Raw genomic sequence first — 16,733 nt, 5'->3', positions numbered from 1 at the left:
ATGTGATCTGTCCGCCGCGGTCGGAGTTTCTTGACTTGATTATCCTAATCGCAACCGCGGATTCTCCGCGGTGCGGTCGGGAGTGATTTTGCCGCGACCATGGCGGACGGTACCCGTTTCCATCCACCATCCTAATGAGCCCCGCAGATTGGCTCATATATCTTGCAGGGGGTGTGCTGCTGACAGGGGTACTGGGTGTAACTGAAGAAATGTTTGATGCTCCTTCCTCCTCGTCATCAGCAGATGAAACATCAACAGGTACAATTTGTTGACTTGCAATTAGGGCTGCCTTGATCTCCCTTAGGTGCGCATGCCATTTGACAGTGTGCTGTCTCTCAAGATGACCTCTCTGGCCTCCGGTACCATAGTTGGTACCAAGCTTACCACGACTAACTCCAACCGTACAAATGGTACAAATGGCTATGTTTTCCCTTGTTGGGCTAACACTAAAGAAGTCCCAAACTGCGGACTTCAAATGTCTGTGGGGGGCGGAGGAGGCGATACTGGGAATGCTGCTAATGCCAGATGAAGTGGAGGTTGTGTGTTGCCGAAATTTAGTACGTTGTGCACTTACAGCACCACTAATTGAGGAAATGGAGGTCGAGGTGGATGGAGGTCCCTTCTGGCGAGAAAATATGGAAGCTGTAGGTGGTGGTGTACTAGTTAACTGCATTGGTGGTGGTCCCATTGACACATAGCCAACATCACGCTCAGCAGCATTTCGGGATAGGGTACAAATGTCTGTTTGCTGCATGCCTGCTGAGGCTGGAGTGACGTCTATGATGACTGCGTCCTCGTCGTGAGAGTCTTCATCAGCAGGAGTATACGCCATGTCTTGTTCAGCGTCATCATCACACTCCATAACTATGAGACTTTCGGGGACCTTCCTTTTACGCTTAGCTACCTTTGTCAGATCATGGTGTGCCTCACTCTTAGACAGGCCTGTTGGTTCCCAATGTTCATCCATATCCTCAGAAGGAAGGGGGCTTGAAGAAGATGTAGACACCATCCTTGATCTTTTCCTTGCTAGGGATCTGGAAGACAATGAATCATCAGGAGGAGTGGCTTCCTCATATGATACCTCGGCTTGAATGTCGATTCCCTGATGTGCCCCTACTTCGGGAGGAACACCTATTGTGGGCACTTGTGCCGCTCCATGCACCTCTGCTTGCGCCTCTCCTTGCGCCGCCTCTCCTTCCACATGTACTTGGGCTTGTACTTGCACATGTACTTGCACATGTGGTTGTTGTTGCGGCTGTGGTTGTTGAACACTCGTCAGATGAGCTACAACAACCTGTGTAGATTGAGGGATGCTGCTACTTTCTTGCGATGATCCAACATCACTGGTCGATGGTGATTGAACAACTATACTGGCTGCCTCTGCAGCACTCAAGGGCTTGGACCTAAGTTGGCGTGATGCTGGTGGCACTGAGCCCAATGGAGCGGAGGTGCTGCTCCCAGCTTGGTCCCCAGCAGACCCCGCTGCTGCTGCAGGCGTACTTTTTTTTCCCAAAAAATGTGGCGGTCGTCACACCAGTCTCCTTGGTAAGTGGCGCCACTTGCTTCTTCTGCTCCTTACTGGCAACTTTCTTGCTAGAGGAGCTACGGGCAACTTTTTTTGGGACCATCTTCTTCAGATGTCAGAACAGCAGGCCGAAGTTGCACAAGTTGCAGAGCTGTCTGTGGCCACACGTAACGTTGTGCTGCACACACCGCAGCAGGACTTCTTCCTGGTACTGATGAGGAATGATGAGGCTGAGGATTCGTCTTTCTGCACCTAAAAGCAAACGAAGCCAGAGGAACATCAGTTAAATAAATGTTGCACATGTAGCGCTTCAAATAATAGTTTGCAAGTAAGCATTTTTTATTATACCCACCCCCCAAAATGGAAAGACCAATAAAATGCACCACTGACAGAGTACCCCTGGGCATAATGGATGAAAGCATGGAGACTGGGTGCAGGCCTATGACACAACAAAGCACACTGCCTGGCTTCAAAATGGCCCCCAGTCCCCACCCACAAGGCCAGGCCCTGCCTGGACCAGGCCTCAAAACGGCCCCCACCCACATGGCCATGCCCCATCAACACCCCAAAAAATCGAAAAACACATACAAATCACCACAATCCAATGCCATCCATGCCCTCAATGATGTATACATTCAAGACACCCCACAGAAAGACTAGGCCCATGCACCACTGAGTACCCCTGGGCAAAAGGCCCCAACAACAGCCCAAAAATCAAAAAACACATAAAAATCACCACAATCCAATGCCATCCATGCCCTCAATGATGTTTACATTAAAGAGACCCCACAGAAAGACTAGGCCCATGCACCACTGAGTACCCCTGGGCATAATGGATGAAAGCAAGGCACATTGGATGCAGGCCTATGGCACAAAGCACACTGCCTGGATTCAAAATGGCCCCTTGACCCCTGCCTGTACCAGTCCTCAAAATGGCCCCCACCCACATGGCCATGCCCCATCAACACCCCAAAAAAATCAAAAAACGCACAAAAATCACCACAATCCAATGCCATCCATGCCCTCCATGATGTTTACATTCAAGACACCCCACAGAAAGACTAAGCCCATGCACCACTGAGTACCCCTGGGCAAAAGGCCCCAACAACAGCCCAGAAATCGAAAAACACATAAAAATCACCACAATCCAATGCCATCCATGCCCTCAATGATGTATACATTCAAGACACCCCACAGAAAGACTAGGTCCATGCACCACTGAGTACCCCTGGGCAAAAGGCCCCAACAACAGCCCAAAAACTCAAAAAACACATACAAATCACCACAATCAAATGCCATCCATGCCCTCAATGATGTTTACATTAAAGAGACCCCACAGAAAGACTAGGCCCATGCACCACTGAGTACCCCTGGGCATAATGGATGAAAGCAAGGCACATTGGATGCAGGCCTATGGCACAAAGCACACTGCCTGGATTCAAAATGGCCCCTTGACCCCTGCCTGTACCAGTCCTCAAAATGGCCCCCACCCACATGGCAATGCCCCATCAACACCCCAAAAAATCGAAAAACACACAATCCAATGCCAGCCATGCCCTCCATGATGTTTACATTAAAGAGACCCCACAGAAAGACTCAGTCCATGCACCACTGAGTACCCCTGGGCAAAAGGCCCCAAGAACAGCCAAAAAATCGAAAAACACACAAAAATCACCACAATCCAATGCCGTCCATGCCCTAAATGATGTTGAAATTCAACAAAACAGTTGCATCATGCACCCATAACTAACCCTGGTCCTACTGGATACTGTGGTTACCCACAATATATTTTATTTAATGTTCTGAAAAAGTTCCAAAATTGTAGTTGCAGCAACTGTAACGCCCCAAACAAACAAAATCGACTGACTTGTGAAATTTCTAATCCAAAAGTGATCCAAAGAAAGTCAAAAAGGCCTCAAATCCAAATATCCAGCAGCATCCACAAAAAGTAATCCTTCCAGGTCAAGATCCAAATCAAAGTGACCAGGACATGAACAAAGCACTGGGAGGAGCCTGCTGGCCAGGAACAGGAAGTTGGAGACTGTGGGGCACTTCCTTCCTCCCAAACCCCCCCCCCCCCAAAATGGACTCCTTGCAAAAAAAAGTGCAGGCAAATGTCAACCTGAGGAGTTATTCTGATAAAATTCATCATTTTCAGAAGGTTTATGCTGCCTGCTGGTGGATTTCTTGTGCAGAATTGCAAATTTAGCAATTTCTCAAACGCGAGATTGTCGCTGCCCGCCGCATCTACGTGTTTGCAAGTGTTTACTCCCGTGATGCGTGATCACGGGCCTTTATGACGTACTCGCGTTGACAAACTCTCGCTGTGCAAGGTGGCAAGCCGCGATGACGTAATCGTGGTCGACAAACTCCCGCGGCATCCCGCAGCAAGATCCAAACACAGCACACACAAACATGGAGAAAAACAACTCTTCAAATGCTGAATGACGGTAAGTGAACACCGCGCGCCGCAATATTGTATTTGTCAAGCGCGACCCCAAGCAAAAAAATCCGCTTCGCACGAATTTGCGAATTTTCGGCAAATTCGCGAGAGTTCGCGGATTGCGAATTTGCCGAAAATCCGCAAATTCCGCGAGCGGAACAGATTTTACGCCCATGCTTACAGGATAGAAAAAGAGGATCCCAAAGAGTAATATTATCATTTATTGATAATATGATCAAAGTTTAGTTTTAGAGTGTCAGGGATGGATGGAGAAAACCATAGACCCAGATATTTGATTTTAGAAGTTTGCCAAGAAAAACCTGTATGTGTAAAATAGTGCTTAAGGCATAAAACATTGAGAGGCAAAACCTCACATTTATCTGGATTAAGATGGTACCCTGACAATTGAGAGAATGTATTAACCTGTTGAAAGAAAGGAGGAAGGGAAGTTGACGGATTAGAAACAATACAAAAGGATATCATCTGCGTAGACAGACATTTTAACCTGATGAGAATCAAGTTGAAAACCAGAAATCTGAGCGTCTTGTCTAATTTTAGTTAGAAAGAGCTCCAACGCAATTACAAATAATAACGGAGACAAAGGACACCCTTGTATTACTCCTCTAAAAAGAGAAAAATAATCTGAGGTTTTACCATTAACGAAAATAGAAACTCTAGGACCTGAATAAAGCAAAGAAATTAAGGAGATTAATTTAGGAGGAAAACATATCCACTTTAAAGCCTGAAACATAAAATCCCATCCAATCCTGTCAAATGCTTTTTCAGCTTCCAAAGCTATGACAGCAATAGGGTAATCTAAGGAAGAGGCCTTACTAAGGACATTAAAAAAGACTCTAGAATTATCAGAGGATAAATGACCTTTCACAAAGCCGCATTGTTCAGGTCCAATAAGTTCAGGTAAAATAGGATTGATGCGTAATGCTAACATTTTTGAGAAAATCTTATAGTCTGTATTAACTAAAGAGATGGGACAGTAGTTTTTACAAAGAGAAGGGTCTTTGTTGACTTTTGGGATTAGACATATCATGGCATCTTGAAAGGTCCCCTCAGACAAACGGTTTGTAATAAAGGAATTAAATAAGAGTAAAAGATTTGGAAGAAGTTTAGCAAAATGTTTATAAACCTCAACAGTAAATCCATCAGGACCAGGGGCCTTCCCTCGTCTCAAGACCGAAATAGCATGAGTGATATCAGTTAATGTAATATCATGTTCCAAAGAATCAAAGTCGATGGAGTGGGGGGGGGGAGAATTAATAGATTGAAAATAAACGGACAAATCTGTTAGAGTTGGTTGAGTCTCTGGAGAATATACATTTTTATAGAAAGAGACAAATTCATTTAAAATATCCTCATCTTTGAATAGACCCATTAGTGCTTTGCTCTACTCTAGTTCTTTCTTTCTTTCTTTCTTTCTTTTTAAGTAATTAGCCACAATATTCCCCATTTTATTTTGGCCACCATAGTAGCGAGTGCTGCTCTTTAAAAGATAGGAAGAAGCAGCTTCTGTAGAAAGTATGTTAAAAGTAAGTTTGGCATCAATGAGATTTTTTAGAGAAGATTCAGGGTTGGAATGGTAAAAAAGTTTTTTCTAATTGTTTGGTTTTAGGAAGTAATTAGGCAGATTTTACCTCAAAAGATTTTTTATTTTGTGAGACAAAATTCATTATAAATCCTCTGGCTGCAGCGAGGCAAGATGGCCGCCGGCAGGCCGTAGGGGAGAGTCGTGATTTTCCCTCTCCCTGTGATAATGTTGATTTTACGATTCCTTCCTCAACCCTGACCCTCAACTTGGTGTAGATCGAGGCGATATATAAAAAGAAGTATTACTGTATGGGAAAAACGAAATGTTGGGGGTGCTCGGAGTTCAGCGCCTAATTTTTCCTATTGAGAGGCTGCAGACTGATAAGAAGAACTTGACCCAACGTGCCAATCTGCTGCTTCTTGTTGCTTCTAGATATTGCCGGTTTGGTTGGACTAAGCTGGTGCAAATTATGGCACCGAAACTGCAAAAGTCACCAAAGCAACATCGACTGCGCCGAGAACAGCGTGCAGATAAGCGTGGTGAGGACGACGCCGCCACTTTCAGTGACACGGGTGTACCAACCAACAATCCCGGTCTAAAAATGAAAACAAAAGCACAGTTGCGCAGAGAGGCAGCAAAGGAACTTAAAGCCCTGAAGGACAAAGAAAGGGAAGCTGAACAGGAGCTAAGAAAGGCATCTGCAATGAAAAGAAAAAGAAAGGAGCAGTCAGCGTTAGCATTGCTTGACGCAACGCTGAGAGAGTCGGCCCTTTGTCAACCTGCTATTACAGAGTCCTTTTCCCCCCTCCCACCACTGTCTTCGGAGCTGATCTCACTTTCCCCCCAGGCTTCAGCTGATAGAACTGACATCAGAGCGTGCACCGAGGAAACGCTGGAGCGACCTTACCTGCTGCAAGCAAATGCTGATACTGACGTTACAGAAGCAGCGGAGGCCGGAATATTTTCAGCTGGTCCGCGTTGTGGGGGCGGGGCTGGGAGCAATTCTCAGAGCAGCCCTCAGCCACTGGTCTCGCGCTGTGAGACGTCGATTCTGGAGGAGGGGGGGAAGCAGCCTCCAAGAATGGATAGAGGAAGCGAGATTACGGATTCGTCTTCCAGGGAGGAGGCTGTTGGAGCTGCGTGTTCTACAATCCCAGACTCTGTTGAACTAAGAAGTACCACAAAGGTATGTGTTGACGCTCCGGCACAGGTATTAGCTAGCTCTGTGGTTCTAGACCCTCAGGTCCCCGAACTTAATGTGCAGGACATTGGGATATCAGAGCTTGCAGTAAGAGCGCCCTCTGAGGATGGTATAAAGAAAAATAAAGGAATGATGGATAATACAAATACGGAAGAGAACAATGATAACAGGTCAAAGCTCCCTGAGGAGCTGCTCCGAGCGGGGGGTGAGGATATGGATGGATTAGCACCTACAGAGTCAATGCCACAACTAAATATTGAAATGCCTAATATTAGCATAAGGGGTCCTGAGAATGTGCAAACACACATTGAGAGCGTCACAGCGAATTTGACGAGTAATTTACAAGGAGTTAATATCCCTAATCAAGCTATGGCCTCACCAAGTGATGAATGTTTTTTTACTGGTAACGATGAATATGATGATGATGAGGACGAAGGGGAAGAGGAGGGCTCTGACTCACTCTCAGATTCAATTTCAAGTGAAGGCTATGTAACTAATATTGGCAACACTTCGGACTCCCCAGAGAGTCATAAAGAGGACTCAGCGCAAGAAGCTACCGAGACAGATCAAGAAACTGTACGTAGAGGTCGTGCAAGGAGGATAAACAAAACAAAAGCTAAGACTAGAGTGCGCAGTAGCGCAAAAATCTTTCAAACCCCTCCCCAAATGACAGTCACTAAGAAATTAGACTGGGACTATGTGGTCTCATCACACCCACATCAAGAAGGAGCTGAATGTCAGCAGCATGGTACTTCCGAATTAGGGGGGGGAGGCAGAAGCACTAACTCTAACTTTGACCTACTATTTACAACATTAAAACAAATCCAGAGTGAAGCTAGGGCTGAAAGTCGGAGAGCGAAGCACGCGAACAAAAAAATGCAGACCACACTACAAAAGATGAATAAAATGTACACAGAGGTGGTTACTAGAGTTTCAGAGGTGGAGGAGAGGACAGGGAAGCTTGAAGACAATGTGGTGAAGCTTCAGGAGACTAGATTGGAACATGAGAAGACATCCTCAGACGTACTCTGGAAATTAGAAGATTTCGAAAATAGACAGAGACGTAATAACATACGAATTCTCGGGGTGGAGGAAGGGAAAGAGGGGGACGATGTGCGGGTATTTGTTGTAGATTTATTGAAAGGGGCATTCCCGGAATTGGAAAGATGGAGTTGGGACAATGAGATACAGCGAGCTCACAGATTCCCAATGATCCAGAGAAAGGGTAACACCGCCAATAAACCTCGTGCAATTCTGGTATATGTAGGTAATTTCCTGTTAAGAGAAGAGATAATAAGTATGGCGAAGCCACAATCTAAGCGCTCATATAAGAATATTTCTTTCTTCACCCGCCCTGACTTTTGCCACACCACTGTGGAAAGGAGATGGCGTATGAGGCAGTTGATAACTCCCTTTCAGAATGCTGGCTATGAAGTTTATTTATTGTTTCCAGCTCGCCTCAAAGTAATTCTAAATGGACATGTTAGAGTTTTTTTTTCTGAAATTCTGGCCCAAGAATACCTCACTTCTCTTAGAGAGAACAAGGAGCAGAATAGGGAACAAAGTAAGCAGATTGTTGCAGTGAGGGAGGGTCCCCGGAAGAATCGCTAAAGCTATATATGATATTAGGTTTTTCTTCTTTTTTTCTGTGACTGTGATTTGTACTAGGGTTGAGGGGGTCGGGAGGTGAGGAAGAATTGAAATGAGATATGCTATGAGGTGGGAGAGGGAGGAGACGAGACAACCCAGGGGTCTCTGCTGCCAGATATAGGTCCGACGGACCTATTTGCCAGTAAGGGTAAGGGGCGTGGCGTCTCAGGGGAGGGCTGTCTGGGGAGGGGGGGAGGGATGGTGTACAGGGCACAATATAACACAATTACAAAAAGAATATGCAGAAGAGTGTGGTAAACAAACGGATTTTGAAGATACAGAACCAAAATGGATTATTCTTTTTCTGTGTGTATTAACAGTGAAAAACAATAAAAAAGTATGGATATCAGATTTGTAACATGGAATGTCTGTGGGCTAAATGATTATCAGAAGAGACAGAGGGTTGCACTTGCATTAAAGCAAATGAATGTAGACTTTATATTTTTACAGGAAACTCATATCATGGGTTTTTACGTATTAGCATACTCTAGGCAAGGAACCAAAACTAGAGGAGTAGCAATATTGTCTAAGAATAGGAATCTTGTAGTTAGGAAGAAAATGGAAGATCAGTGGGGGAGATGGGCAATGGTTGAATGTTTGATCGAGGGGGAGTGGACAACTCTTGGGGTCATATATGGATCAACAGAAATTTTAGAATTTTTGGATACGGAACTGGCTGTATGGGCACCCCGCATCATTATGGCTGGAGATTTCAATATTAACGGTGCAGATGGGTTAGGGTTAGGCTCTTTTGGTAGGTATCAAGGACGGAAAAAAAGAGTACATCAAGCATTAGTTAATTTACTAATGAACAATTCTTTGTCTGATGTGTGGGGGAAAATTAGATCAGATAAAAAAGGATATACTTACTACTCAGCTCCACATCGAATCTGTGTAAGGTTAGACTATTTTTTTGTATTAAATTCATTACTCTCCAGCTCAAAAATAGATAGACTTCCCCGAATTTTTAGCGACCATAATCCCCTTATATTAACATTAAAAATAACAGCAGCAACTAGAATCGATAGGGTATGGACATTTGAAAGAGGACTTCTACAGGACGAAAAGTATATACAGCATATGTCAAAGTGGATGAAAGATTTTTTTGAGATCAATAGAGGAAGTGCAGCTGTTGGGATAGTATGGGACGCATTCAAGGCAGGTGTCCGTGGAGAGACTCTTAGTTTCAGCACATTTATCCGTGAACAGGAGCAGATTAGGAATAATGAACTACTCAAGGCAGTAATAGATGCCGAGGAGGAGCTACATCAATCTATATCTGCAGGTAGATCAGTGGATCAAGTCCTCATTAAGGTGCTAAAAGCTAAAAGTGATGCTGAAGAATATATTGCAATTAAGGCAGCTAAGAAGTTTCTGGCCAAAAGAGAAAGATGTCATGAATTTAGCGAGAAGGTAGGTAGGGTATTAGCTTACGTACTAGACAAATTGCAGCGTCAGGGATGATAAGGGAAATTAGAGATACAACAGGTGGGTTACACTGACTCGCAGAAAATTCGAGAAGTATTTAGGAATTTTTATGAGTCATTATATGATGATAAGCAGATTACTAATCCTACGGAAATAGTCGAGTACTTACAGGGAATACCACTTGAAAGGCTTACAGAGGTAGAGGCGGAATTATTAGAAGAATCACTGGAAATAGAGGAGATTAAAACAGCAATAGCAGACCTCCCCTCAGGGAAAGCTGCTGGCCCTGATCAACTCCCTATAGAATTTTACAAAACGTTTTGGGAAATACTTGCTAATGATCTAGTAAAGACATTACAGACAGCACAAGTAGGGGAATCTATCCCAGGCTCATGGGGAGGAGCAGACATTGTGTTAATTTAAAAAAAGGGGAAACCTGCCACTGAGCCGGGGTCTTACAGACCGATCACATTAATGAACACTGACACTAAAATCTACTCTAAGGCATTGGCTACTAGATTCGCTTCAAAAATTGGAAACCTTGTAAGTAATAACCAACACGGGTTTATTCCTGGAAGGGGCACTACGCATCACACGCGTAAGGTTATCACCTTGTTTGATGCCGCAGGGGTCGCAGGAGACCCGATGGCGGTTATGCTATTGGATGCCGAAAAGGCCTTTGATCGGGTCTCCTGGGATTACCTGTGGCATGTTTTAATAAGGGCAGGGGTTAAAAGGGGGTATATTAGAGCACTACAGACATTATACACATATCCGGTGGCTTCTATTAGAGTAAATGCAGGCTCTACCTGACAATTCAGGATTAAGCGGGGCACGAGGCAGGGATGCCCGTGTTCCCCGCTTTTATTCGCAATGTATATGGATCCCTTCATTCGCAGGATAGAGCTCTGCGAGAGAATCACTCCCCTATATACACACTTGGGACAATGCAAGGTTCTTGCATATGCTGATGATGTGGCAGTGATTACATCAAACCCCACGGTGGCGATTGGGCAGATAGAGATTGAGGCAAGGAGATTTGGCCGAATTTCGGGGTACTCCTTAAATACCTCAAAGACACAAATAATTAAAAATGTTTACACACAATGTGATGATGTTCGGGTGGTCCCAACAGGGGTGTATCTTGGTGTAAATATTACGGCTGAGCTGGATATTCTAGTGGAAAAAAATATAGTCCCAATAATTGCTAAAGTAGGGAAGCAATTAGACAGATTAGATAAATTACATCTCACAATTGTTGGGCGAACAAATATTGTAAAAATGATGGTATTGCCTACATTTTTATACATATTTAGAGCTATTCCTCTACTTTTTTAGAATAAGTGGTTCAAGACCTGTGAGCATATTATTAACAGGTTTATCTGGGCAAAGGGGAAAACAAGGAGAGCGTACAGATTTATGACATTAACTCATGAACGGGGAGGGTGGGCGCTCCCAGATATAAAGTTATATTATTGGGCAGCGGCACTGCAATATATGGTGGGTTTACTGGGAGGAGCAGAAGTAGAAGCCCAGGATGAATTCGGTACATTGGCCATCTATGGATTAGTAATGGGAGCGGAGGCAGAAAATTTATTGTTGAAATTCACAGATGCAAGTTACTACAAAAGGACAAGATTTAAGACTATCCTAGCAGCCTACAAAATATGGAAATCGTTTACTAAACGGTTTGGAATTGGGAAATACAATGTCTATACTAGGCTAGAAGGCAATCCCACCCTTCCTAGAGAGGTATTCTCTGACATAGTTTTCAGTGAATGGGGCAGGAAAGGAATTCGGAAGATGGGCGATATAATAGATTTACATGGCATTATGCAATTTTCAGAATTACAGATACGTTATGGTATAGATACGAGACAATTTTTCAAATATCTTCAAGTAAGAAGTTTTATTAATAAAAAAAAGGTGGTCTAGTGGGATTTGTAGAAAACTCAATACTGGAGGTTATACAAGTAGGTATAGATTGCACGATTAAGAGATTCTACTCAGAATTATCAAATCTAAAGAAAGATGATCTGGAAAAGTGGGCGGATAAATGGGCGAATGGTTTAGATATAGACCGAAATTACTTTTATCAATCATTAGATATGGGACACAAATTATTGTGCTCAGCCTCACTACAATCCCAACATTACAAAGTTCTGTATCATCTATACTATACGCCTGCGAAAATTGCCCAATGGGGAGCGGTGTCGGGTACCAGTTGTTTTAGATGTGGTAGTTCAGACGCTGATTTATTTCATATTTTTGCAATCTGCCCTCATTTGGAGACAACTAAGAAGGATATCCAGAGTTTTTTTAATAATGCGTTGGGGATTGGAATTGAATTAACTCCATTAATAATATTACTAGGAGTGGATGTGGAGGGTCAGACGCAGAGTGGAAGCTTTATTTTCGTAGCGATGGCAATTCTGAGATTATGTATAGCCACGGCATGGCTGGATCCCATCCCGCCAACGCATCATCAATGGTTAGCTAAGTTACTTTCAATCTATAAGTTAGAAACCGCTATTTATGCTAAGAAGGGGAAAAAGGGAAGGAAGCTGGGCATACAAATCTGGGAACCGATTATTCGGTGGAAAGAAGGAAGTGTTAGTTGATAGACATTGTGTTGAGCTGTTTGTTTATTATAAGTTTGATGACTATGTTTTCTAGTAACTTGGTTCTGTTTTAAAAATGTAACAGCATTAAGACTGATGTAATTATGTAATGGATGGATTTATATATGTATACGTACTCTGTATGTTTGTATAGTTTTTACTTTCTGCTTTATTGTGAACTGTACATCTTATAAAAAAAGGGGGGAAAAAACTCAATAAAAAATATTTTTAAAAAAAATAAAATCCTCTGGCTGCTGCCTCAAAAGAGTCCCGAATCATAACAGGCGAGGAGTCTGGAGATGACTTAATAACAAAAAGCTCAGAGGCAAAATAACTGAATTGGCTAGAGAAGTGAGGGTCCACAATAATGAATTGTTAAAACGCTACCCACTAGTATGTGGGGTATAAGGTATTAAATCGAAATCAACAGAAACTGGGGTGTGATCTGAAACTAAAATTGATCCTATCTAAGAATGAAGGGCATGTTGAACTAAGGATTTCCTGAGAAAGAGATAGTCAATTTGGGACTGTGATTGGTATGGGGGTAAAAAGTAAGTATATTCTCTGAGATCAGGAAGACAAAGTCTCCAAATATTAACAAGGGGTCTACGGTGTAGGGCAGAAGATCCAATGTCGATCCAATAAGGGGTTATGACTTTAATTACAATCGCCGCCAAAAACAATATAACCATCATCGTATACAATTAATTTATCAGAGATTTGTGTTCAGAAAACCTTATCAACAGTAACAGGGCGATACACATTAAAAATAACTAAGGGACCATCGGAATCAAATTCTTGATGAACAACGGAAACATTGAGTTTCTTATGACAGAGAATCATGACTCCATTTTACTTTCCTAAAGCTGGAGAAGAAAAAACCTTTCCCACCCAACATCTTTTCAGTTTGGAAGCTTCAGTCTCGGAAAGATGGGATTCTTGAAGTAGTGTAACATCAGATTTTAAATTAGCTAAGTGAGATAGCACCCGTTCTCTTTTAATGGGAATACTTAATCCCTTAATATTCCCAGTAGTAACTCTGAAGGTGAATAAAAAGCTTTAACTTGAACAATCTCTAAGTAAACAGTAAAAAAATCAAATTTAGAATTAAAAAAAGTGGAAGAAATTGAGTGTGATGATAAAAATATTGATTGAAAAAGAAATAAAGGAAAAAGTAAGAAGCAGATAAAATATTAATAAGAAAAAAGAAAGGTAGAGAGAGATAAAATGTGTTTGAATTGGAAAGAACTGAAGGAAAAAACACTAGAATAAGTCATGATGTGAGGAAAAAGAAAAAGAATAATGATAAAAGGAAATAGGAAAGAAGGAAGGACAGAACAAAATACAAAAAGACAGTACAGGTCATAAAAATGACGACTGATAAACATACCTACAATACACAAAGAAGAAAAGGGGGGTAGGCGACACCAGGCTATGACGAGGACAACTTCCGAGCCCCACCGGACAGGGGCAGCCTTGGGATGATGAATTACATCAAACAAAATTGGGGAGATCCAATAAGGATCAGGGAAAGAAACACTTGTAAATGAAGATGAAAGAAACAAATTATGAGTAAGCAAGTAACATAAGAATGAACTAGAAGAGAAAACAAACAGGGACATTATATATAAATAGGATATATGACAATAATGACTAAAAAACAATGTAATATACATCATAATGTCTATGACTGCTGCTCCAGGATGATTGAAGAGAATCCTTCAAAGATGACACAATTAACCAGGTTTTGAAGTGTCCATAACATCTTCTCCAACTTTTTGAAGAAAAACTTTCAGAGCTGCTGGATCTTCAAGGGTGGTAGTCTTTTCCTTATAAGTGACCTTAAAAAGGCAGGGATGGATGAATCCATATCTAGCATTTATGACTCTCAACTGAGGACTAAGGTCAAGGAATTGCTTCCGGCGATCTGCAGTAGTTTTAGCAACATCTTGTGAGAAGAATAGACGGTGACCCTCCCAGGTGATTTGCTTTTTAAGCTTCACTTTCGACACAACTTGTAACAAATCTGTAAATTGTAAGAAATATAGGATGATAGCACGAGGTTTTGATGAAATTCTGGTACCAAGTCTATGAGCCCTTTGAATGATGAGTGGGACTGAGGTCAACAGGGCCAGAAGTTTAGGTAGAACAGACTGGAAATAAGCAGTCGGTTTAGATCCCTCTATACTTTCAGGAAGTCCATAAATACGTAGATCATTCCTGCGAATTCTGTTTTCCAAATCCTTAGTGTGTTTCTTGAGGAGTGCTATTTATGACTCTAAATGGGGAATGTGGGCGCAGGCAGACTGTAAAGATTCTGTAGATTATTCCACAGATTGAACTTGTGAGTACAGTGAGGACCCTTTACTGTCTAGAAATTGTAAAGTCTTCGTAGTTATTTCCATGAAAGGTTTTAATGACCTGATTTAGTAGTCCATAGAGACTGAAGAAACATGCGGTAGGGAGGATCCTTTTTGGACCTTTTGGTGGAACTCACAGGTGCTGTTGTTGTAGAATGTAATTTTGAAATAGCTCCTAATGAAGACTCAAGTTTTTGATGGGGATTCTCCTCCATGTTGTTATAATTGGAGTCAGATTCGGAATAAGTAACACGCTTTGGAGTTGAAAGCTTAAGATTGCGTAATCTCATCATACAAGGGAAGAGGAATTTGTAAAGGACCCTATATCTATTGAGAGAGTGAGGAGGAAAATAACTCAATCCAGCAATGACAAAAATCCAAATCACAAAAATTAACTGTGCAAGTAGTTAGGAAGGAGAATAAAACTACTTTCTTTCTTCAAGTATTATGCAGGTATGCAAAATTGCTAATAATTGTTCCTGCAAAAATGTGGCAGGATATTGATGAAAGGGAGTAAAAAAGTCACAGCTTCTAAAAAAGCAGCGTTCAAACAAGCAGTGAAAAACAACTTGTCATGGAGGGTACCATAAGTTAACAAATGGAGAAAAGAGAATAGATGGAGCATCCAACTAATAAAGCCAAAAAACTGTTGTTATGCTCATTGCAGCACAAAAGCGGAGCAGATAAGGTGTTTGAAGGCAGAAATGAGAAATACAAAAATAATACACTACCACCATTCAAAATGGTGGCCGTAATCTAATTTCTGTGAAGAAATCCCCTGGTGCCAAACTGACCTGAAAAAAAAGTTAAGGAAGCAGCAGCAGCACTCCAGTGACTCACCGACTCGAGAGGAAATGGCTCGAGCATTTTCGCTGGGTAGATTCCAGAAGTGATTTGGCTCCCCGGTCCGCCTGAGCTCAGCGCACACCTGCCATCTTAAAGCGGTGAGGAAACCACGCCCCCACAGGTTGTGTTTTTTATGCAGAGTATTTTCTTACTTATTCCAAATAACTCAACTATTTGATTATTGTATTGTATTAATATTTATACCGCGCAGCTGTCACCCTACGGGTATCCTGGCGCCAGAAGGAATATTCAGATGGAAAGAACAATACAGCGAAATTTGTGTCAGATGGGATGACACAACGTTTGATGAGCCTGGGGTCGACCTTTAAATTTTGGCAAAGAGCCATGTCTTAAGACTCTTTCTAAATTCCAGCAGGTTGTCGATCAGTCTGATCTTTTGAGGCAGCTCGTTCCACAGCCATGATGCTGAGGTGCAGAAAGCTCTACCACCTAGCCTTGACTTCCTAATCCTGGTGGTTGCTGCCAGCCCCAAGCTAGAGGAGCGCAGTGACCTAGCAGGTTTGTACCAGGTAATCCTTTCCTGTAATGGAATAGGTCCCGTGTTGTGTAGTGCTCTATGAACAATACAGAGAGACTTAAAAGCAACTCTGCTCCCAATTGGAAACCAGTGTAGTTCTCTGAGTGCCAATGTTGTAGAAGAGCTACGGGGTCTGTTTAGAGCTAGCTTGGCCGCCATAGATTGGACTCTCTGGAGCCCCTGTAAGATGTAAAAGGGGGCTCCCAGGTATAGAGAGTTACAGGAGTCCAATCTTGCCATGATCACACTTCTGACCACCAGTGATCTGGTCGCATCGGGTAAAAGAGGCAAGATCTGTCTGAGTGCTCTCAGTAGGCCGCAGCATACACTGATGGTTTTGTTTGTCTGTGAGGTCAATTGGAGATCGTCATCCAACATAACTCCCAGGTTCCGCACGGTCTTTACTGGGATACAGGGCTCCGATCCCGGTGCGAGCCTGATCTCACAGGATGGCTGCTGGCTCATTTTCGGTGTTTGGCAGTAGACTACCTCAGTCTTCCCCTCATTGAATTGAAGGGAATTTATTTTCAGCCACTTGGCGACCTTACTCATACAATTCTGGAAGATCTCCATGGTCA

This window comes from Lissotriton helveticus, chromosome 6 (assembly GCF_964261635.1).
Source record: "Lissotriton helveticus chromosome 6, aLisHel1.1, whole genome shotgun sequence".
NCBI classification, from domain to species: domain Eukaryota; kingdom Metazoa; phylum Chordata; class Amphibia; order Caudata; family Salamandridae; genus Lissotriton; species Lissotriton helveticus.
This window is presented reverse-complemented; position numbering follows the sequence as displayed.